This window comes from Pelodiscus sinensis, chromosome 1 (assembly GCF_052426305.1).
Source record: "Pelodiscus sinensis isolate ZL-2025 chromosome 1, ASM5242630v1, whole genome shotgun sequence".
Lineage (NCBI taxonomy): Eukaryota > Metazoa > Chordata > Testudines > Trionychidae > Pelodiscus > Pelodiscus sinensis.
In genome coordinates, this window is record NC_143052.1 from 281,445,405 (window position 1) to 281,453,264 (window position 7,860).

Genomic DNA, 7,860 nt, shown 5'->3' on the forward strand with positions numbered 1-7,860 from the left:
CAGTGTCTAGACTGGCGTTTTTTTCCGGCAAAGCTCCGTGCTGAAAAAAAGCGGCAGCCATTTTTATGCGAATGAAGTGGAGGAGATTTAAATCCCCGCTTCATCAGCAATTGCAATATGTCTAATTTACATCCCTTTTACGAAAAAGGGATGTAGTCTAGACGTAGCCTGAGGGTTTCTTTCTTTTTTTTAATAACTAATTCTTCCCATTTACTATACATACATAATATGCCATGCAATTCTAAAATTAAAACAGAACTCTTTTTGAATGGAAAATCTTAAAAAACAACAAATAGTCTTACAGCACCATAGAGACTAACAAAAAATGTGGATGATACATGAGCTTTCTTGGGCACAACCCACTCCATTTAACTGAAGAAGCGAGTTGTACCTATGAAAGCTCATGATATCATCTACATTTTTTGTTCATTTCTAAGGGTATGTCTACACTGCACGGCTATTTTGGGATAGCAGAAGTATCTACCCCATATTTACACAAGCTGCCCATTATTTTGAAATATTTTTTGAAATAACGGGCATGCTATTTCACCATCCCGGTAAACCTCGTTGCACGAGGAATAAGGGATGGCTCGAAACAGCGCATTATTTTGAAATTTGGTGATGTGTAGACATGCCAAATTTCAAAATAAGCTATTTTAAAATAGATTTGAGATAAGATATGCAATTTGTTTAGCACAAATTGCATATATTATTTTGAGTTTAGGGTGCTGTGTAGAAGCACCCTAAGGTGCTGCAAGACTCTTAGTTGTTTTTTAAGTTTTTCCAGTTACAGACTAACATGGCTACCCTTCTGAATCTTTTTGAATGTTTAGTGAATTACTATGAAGGATAATGTTTCCACACCGACAAAATATTTATTAGTCAGCTTGCTCTTCATTTTTATTAGTTTTCCAATAACAGACAGAAAACATCATATTTATTTCTCATTGCTAACAAGTTACAGTACTGTTCCCTTTGGATCAAATTAAGTTGTACTAAATACTGTATTTTATACAAAATTGGCTTATATTTAACTTGCTGCCCTAGTTGGGTTCACTAATAAAAAGAAATGGAAAAATAACATTCAAGAGTAATTTTTTATTTATGCCAGTTAATTGTAATCAGGATAGCTTTGTGATTTTAATACAGGATAGCTTTGTGATTGTAAAAGTACAACAAATAAAAATAAATTAATAGAATTTAGAGAAAAATAGATAAAATAACTAAAAATGCTTGTGGAACATAAGATATCCCATAAAAAGATACTGGGGGCTATCATTTGTCTATTTTTTGTCACCCAAATGAATAAGGTAAGAAGAACCCATAGCAGCTTTTATTTTGTTTGTTAGTTTGTTTGTTTCAAAAGTTTTAGCATGCTTTGCTTCATTTGTGGGTCAGTTTCCAAAGAGTTAATAGATGAGCTAAACATAAGTGCATTGTCAAATGAACAGAAACCTGATTCAGCAACAAAATGTCCATAACAGACTCCTCATTAAGGTTTTACTGAAGATTCTAATTTCAGAACTGTGAAGATATGCTATCTCAGACACATATAGGAAGACACACGTATAGTACTTACCAACAGGAACCATGTCACAGACACTCCACAACTGCCAATTGCAAAATGCCTGTTTTAGGCCTGCAGCTGTTTGACTTTGCTAAATTTAAAGGTCTACCCCCAGAAAGGCATTGTGGGAAATTTCTCCTATGATAAAGGTGCATTGCATTTGTGTCTGAATTGAGGAATTTCATTATTTGTTGCTGAACTAAATCACCAGCTATTGATTTCCTCCACCTTGATTTTTCAAAACTTAAACTGCTAATATTTATGCATTATAATATTGAAGGATACATTGTAATGTCAGATACTAAGTTGTATTGAGGGTGATGAAGAGTGACATAACCACAATGTGAGCTTAATCGGAGGTGGGAAGAAAGTGTTTGCTATAAATCATCTTTTTTTTTTTCTGGGGGCAGTTACATGGTTCTTAGTTTTACAGCAAAAGAGCTGCTACTTGTTTATTTGGAAAACTGAAGCATTACAAGCCAATTCTGCATTTAGCTTTATCTGTTAATGGTTCCCCAGGAATTCCTGAACCAAGCAGTGAGGAAAGACGTTTACTGCAAAATCATCATCATCTGGAAGTTTTTAAATATTTCAGAACTACTCACCCCCAAAAACAAAATTACACGAAAAAACTTGGATGAAACTGTTAGGAAACCCAGCTCTGGTCATTGAAAAAGCTCTGGAAAATCCTTTTGTTCTACAAAGCACTTGGGTACATATTGTCTTTTGAATCAACTCATGTGTTTAGAATGTACTGCCTTTTAGGCAGATACTCATTATTTATTTGGAACACTTTATATATTGAACTCTAGGTACATATAAGATAATATATTCATATTTATAATCCTGCGAAAAAGAAAACCTGAAAAGATGGAAACTTGGGGATAACAAGGATAATTCACATACTATGGTGCTGGCCTAGGACTTGGGTGTCAGTCTCTGTTCTGCCACAGACTTCCAGAGCCATCTCAGATAAGTCATTTAGGCATGGATGTTTAAATGATGGCATTTAAATATTGCTTTTCTCAGTGTTTCAGGGCTTACATGATTACAACAGCATTTAAAGTTAGTGGAATTTAGGTTTCTAAATCACCTGGAAAGCAACCTACAGGAGTTAGTCTTGCACTAGCAAGCAGAGCAATTCCTAAATATTTTTAGTGTGAGCCTTAGTCCCCTTGTAACTTGGCTTGTGTTTCAGATTTGAATTCCAGCATTTGTCTGCTGGCAATTCAATTGCACTTATCGTATCAGCTGTAAAACTTGGCAGGAACTGTTTTTTCTATCCCATGAATATTTTCAAGATTACTGTAATGTTTCCCATCTGCATCATGATGAAATGATACTGGTTGAAAAATTTTCACAAGAAGTCAGTGGTAGAGAAATCAGCTCTGGAATAAGCAATATCTCAGTGGGTATGGTTCTTAATTAGGAAGTTTCACATCTAGCTTCTAGCCTATACTCTGCTTAATTTGGAGTAGGGAATCACATCTATGTTTCTTAAATCCTCAGTGAGTGTCTTAACCACTTGGCTATTCTAAGTGTGAGTTGCTCGCACTCTCTTCTGTTGGTGCTATTCCACTTTGTATTAAAACATCCCTGTAATCATTGGCCCAGACCAATTGATCCTATTGTCTGATGGTTGTAACATTCATGAAAATAGGGGTAGACCCAGATTGCCATAGAAATGATTTGAACTGAGGTTTCCCATTTCCTAATCAAGGGCCCCAACCACGAGGCTACTCTGGCACTACCAGTAAGCTCCTAAATATTTATTGGAATTGTTAGTTGGTGGAGGATCATCAATAAGGCTATGTCTACACAGAAGCATTATTTTGGAATAACTGACATTATTGCAAAATAGCATAGTCCGCGTCTACACGCAAGCAATTATTTTGACATAATGTCGAAATAATGTCAAGCCGGAGGACTTCTTACCCACACTCATGTAACCCTCATTATATGAAGAGAAAGGAATGTCAGGGTAAGAGTTCTCTATCTCAAAATAACTGTTGTGTAGACAGCTCCAAAAGTCAAAATAAGCTGTTTTGACTTAAGCTACACAATTAACATAGCTCAAGTTGCATAGCTTATTTTGAGTTTAGCCCTGCTATGTAGCTGTGTCCTAAGTAAATAAGGTAAGCATGTAGGAGAGCACAGATGACTTTACTTCCTTTCCCCTCCAAACATGTCACTGCAGTGGTGTGTGGCCAAAGTCCCCTCTTTGTGGTTCCACTCTGTCAGTGGTTGATAGAAACAGCCACGTTTTTGAGCCACTTTTGCAAATTCATTTCACAGTTTTAGTCATCAAAGTAGGTTATCAGAAACGGTGTTTGGATTATTCCTTTCACTATTAAGAATTGTCATAAAAGGGTATGCTGAATTTCTACATGTTTGAAAGTATTCCATAAACATTTTTGTTGACTCTACAGTTTTTCTTGAAAATTGTGTTCCCTCCTTGGTTGCTATGATCTTTTCATTGAACAAAGTTTTTGATGAAAACACGAGCTGTATCTTATAAACCTTTTGCTCAAATTTTCCTAACATTTGGACCACAACCTCATGAGGTGCATCAAGTCTGAAGACTATCTTATTCAATATGCAGATTTTTGAGTGCATTTTAGTGCATTTTTAAAACAACGAGCTACTTTCAGTCTTATGATAGCTGATAATGGACAAACAGAACTGGAAATCCCCAATATGTCATCTGCATTGATACAAGAGTAAGTATTATTTAGAACATCCTGACTAGTTCTTATATAACTTTTTCTTAAACACCTGTCACAGATAGTCTAAATAGGAGTCTTTCAAGGGGAGCTGCTGGAAGTGGCAGCCTGGCTAACACCACTTTGCACACAGCTCCTGTTGGCTGAAAATGGCAAACTGCAGCCAATGGGAACTGCAAGGCTCCATGCCTATGGACGCATAGACAAACAAAGTGTCTCATGACCTGCCAGGGGCTTACTTGAGCCAGACCACAAGCCAACTTTGAAAACCCCTGGTCTACATAAAAACTTAGTTCTGCCTCAATGCAGGGGATTGGACTAGATGTCCTACTGAGGTCCTTTCTAGTCCTCTATGATAAGTTTTACGTTATGATAATCTTTCCTTTATTGATTCCCTTCATCATTCTGAGAACCTCTTTATAGTAACATTTTAGTTCCCAGATCTGCAATGGCTTTGGAGAAGCCAACTCTGTTCTCCACCTGTACTCCCTCCCCAAGATTCTGTATGTGTGAAGAACCCACCAGTCTGGAGTTGCTTTTACAGTTGATACAAAGGTTGCTTTAACTTTTGAAAACACAGCATAATTCTCAAATCTTGTAGGTAACATAAGCAAAATGTCACATTTATGCAGAGCACATGTTAGTTAGCTGCATCATTTACTCTAGATTGTGGAATTGACCCTATCTTGCTTGTAATACCATTTAAGTCACCCAACTTCATTTTCCTCCACAGTTTTTTATTTCCATAGCGTGCATAAGTTAAATTCTCTGTGGTGGATTCATCAGTTATTTTTCCCAAGATTTCTAGAGAAGATTGTTAAGGCAGTATCTCTGTCTTCCTCCCTCTCCTACTCCATTTCTCTAGGTGAAATTAATAAAACTCCCAAACACTCCAGTTTACGATAAGAAATTAGTGTATCACAAATGGTAGCACTTGCAAATCTTTCATTAGCAGTGGAGGGCTAGCTTCCTAATATAATGATTTCAACTCTCAGAGCACACAGAAAAATAAATTATTTCAGCAGAATAAAAAAATTAATAAAAATTAGTTTCTATTACCAACATAGCACCTAGCAGCCATAGTTATGGACAAGAACTTGCATTATGCTAGACATTGTTCATGTACAGAATAAAACAAGAGTGTTCTAATACTAAAAAATTTACAAACTAAGTATAAGATAAAAGACAACAGATGGATAGCGACAGGAGGAGCAAAAATGAAACAGGATTGGTCAGCATGATAGATAGTGGTCTCAGCACTCTATTTCCATAACAACTACTGTACAGTGTTAAATAAAAAGATGAAAACAAAATATACTATGTAAAGAGCTCAGGAATATTTCCATTCATTTACCTCCAACCTCAAATCTCTACTGTTCAGCACACCTCCCACTTATGCTAAATGAAGGTGAACTGCTGAGGCAGATATTTTCCTGCTACTTTTTTCTTGTAATGCTTGGTATATAGAAGTATAACTTGTATTCAGTCAGATGCACTGTTTGAATCCCTCATGGAAAATCCTCAAAGCCAAAAGAGCTATATCACAAGAAAAGATGGATACAAAATATTAATATTTGTTTTAGGTACCTACTGCTATAGGTACCTACTGATTTGCACAGGATATTTTTTTTCTCCAAAGCCATATCCATGTTACATAGTTCAAATGACAATGATTCACCCAAAGTATATAAATAAGCCTATGGAGTTTTGTTCATTAGAATTAAGACTTTTAGTCTGCTCTTATCATTTACTTGCATATCTGTAGATGTTATGTGAGTAGACAAATTCAGTAGTCTTATTGGTTAATAAGAATCAAAGTAATAAAACACTTTCTAATCTGAATTTATTTTCTGAACCCTCATCTAAAGAATGAAATATTGCACATTCCCCAAATCTTAATTCCTGAATTTCAATTGCCCCTTGTAAATGAAAAAAGTCTCTAAAACTCCCACACAATAGACTGAGTCCACAGCAACAGGCACACCCAGTAGTCAGGACAGCAGAACTTAGGCCCTCCCATTACACAGTCAAGAGAGAACTCATTCATTTGAAACCTACTTGATAGCCTCCCCTGGATCTTTTCCTATTGTTCTTCAGTTCTTAGGTCTCAGAGGGTTAGCCTTGTTAATCTGTAACTTTAGAGTTATAATATCTATATTTAACTATCTATATCTAACTATCATCTATATTGAGGTTATATTATCATGAGCCACTTCCTCATCTGAGATAGATAGATAGATAGATAATTTCTTAGTCTCTACAGTGCCAGAGGACTACTCATTGTTTTTATTGTTCTAGCCTGGAATAACTGCCCACGTCTACACGCGGCAGTGAAACGGGGGTTCGAAGTAAACCTCTAACTCAAATTAGCTGTTACTCCTCGTGGAATGAGGTTTAACAGCTAATTTGAGTTAAGGGGTTTACTTCAAACTCCTGTTTCACTGCCGCGTGTAGACACGGGCAGTTATTCCGGGCTAATCAGTTTCCAAAATGGCGACCGCCCAGGAACATGCTAATGAAACATGGGATATTTAAACCCCATGCTTCATTTGCAATTTTGGTCACCCTCATTAGCCTCCCTAGTTTGAACTAGGGGGCTAATGTAGACGTACCCTAAGACAAGACACAGAGGGTAGGAGCCAAAAGTCAAGAAGAAGAATCAAAGATCAGAATGATGTTCAGCAGGGGTGAGATAAGGCAAGAGCAGGCCTGAAGCCAGACAGGGAACAAGGTAGGAGCAACTGCAGCCATGAGCAAATACTATGAGCAGCCATTGAAATTTTGCTGCTGTTGGGCTTAAAAAATCCCTCTTCCAGCCAGTCAGGCAATGTGGCCAATCAGGCAGCCTACTACAGGCTAGCTGTTCTTATTAGGCTGCCCAGCGACTAGCTCTGCTGCTGTCCTTGATACCCCTAAGTTGTAATTACTTATTCTATCTTGACTTTTGCAAATGAATGTAAAATTAGAGAAGGATTTTCTAATTTTGGTTGTACCCACAAAAATGTATTGAAAATTCCTTTAAAATGAATGGAATAGAGATTCATGAATAATCTCACATGTTTTGCATTATAGTACCAGAATTCATGTCTCTTTCCTGAGACACTAAAAACTCTGAGCTGAAAATAGCAAGTATTAAATTGTTAGGTGATGTGTAAGAGGATTAAAGTGTAAATTATTTCCATCGAATTTTGAAGAATGACTCAGTCCTGCTTCAGTTGAATCAACGGGAGTTTCGCCATTTACTTCAATGAAAGCATGATTAAATCTAATGTTGGGATAACCATAGAAGCAAGAGTATATCTATCAGCAGTTAATGCTGTTGTTTAATCCATTCTTGCCAGACTCCCCATCAGCTTCCAACATTGCTATTCATTTGCTGAATAATTTACAGATGCCCCATGTCTTTTCCCAATCCTAACTGGTCTGCTTCTATCCTCAAATAGTGTTCCAAATTTTTTTTAAAAGAAAAATAGATTTTCCAAAAATAAAAAAATAAAAATTAACAATTTATCAAAAGTCAAATTCAAGTGTTCATACAACATTACATAGAATGTACTGCGTGCTTTGTAA